Raw genomic sequence first — 803 nt, forward strand, 5'->3', positions numbered from 1 at the left:
GTTTTCATTGACCTCATAAACATAGACCAAGGTGAGAACACGAAGCCACCAGGTTTAATAGTACATGTGACAGCAGAATCCTTTACCTGAGCTGGTATTGGACACAGTTGGAGACAGAGCAGTGATTGGACAGACAGAGGTGTGCAGGGCAGAAGTTCAGCTCACTTCCTGCTGTGACGGGAATTCTATGTGGCAGTGGGTTGTATTTAGTCATGTGACAGTGATAATCAGCCTCCTCATCAGGCTGGAGCCCAAAGTTGGTCAAGAGACCACAAGTACAAAGCAGGAGTCAGAGATGAGGGCTGAACCCCTAAGGGTCAATCACCTCTGTCCTAGGTCACAAGGTAGGGGCTCTGCCTGGGAACCCTTGAGACCATTGCCATGGTGACGCCAACGTGTGTGCTGCATCTTGTGCAGGAGAAGGTGACCTCGGATCTGGGTTCATCAAGAACTTCAAAAGGGGGTGACATGGGCACCTAATGGGGACTTCTCATCCTGTTGTCCCACAGCCTGCCTCAAGCCTGGATGGTTGGGAAGCTCCAGTGAGGTCTGCAGGTACAGGAGGACACAGTCAGTGCCTGTGGGGTCAGGAGATCCACTCAAGGGAGTCCCCATGGTCTGAACTGGTGTCACTCTAAGGACCTGTCATCCATGGGCCAAGTTCACCCCCTTCCCTGGAGTGGACTCAGCATTTCTCAGCAGCTGTGGGGCACCCCAACACTTTCGTATCCCATGAAGAAGGTTCTTGGCCTCAGGTCCCAAATCCCTTTTGACAATCCTCCCTCTTCTGACATCATATCCAA

This window comes from Pteropus vampyrus, unplaced genomic scaffold (genome assembly GCF_000151845.1).
Source record: "Pteropus vampyrus isolate Shadow unplaced genomic scaffold, Pvam_2.0 Scaffold2449, whole genome shotgun sequence".
In the NCBI taxonomy this organism is placed as follows: Eukaryota; Metazoa; Chordata; class Mammalia; order Chiroptera; family Pteropodidae; genus Pteropus; species Pteropus vampyrus.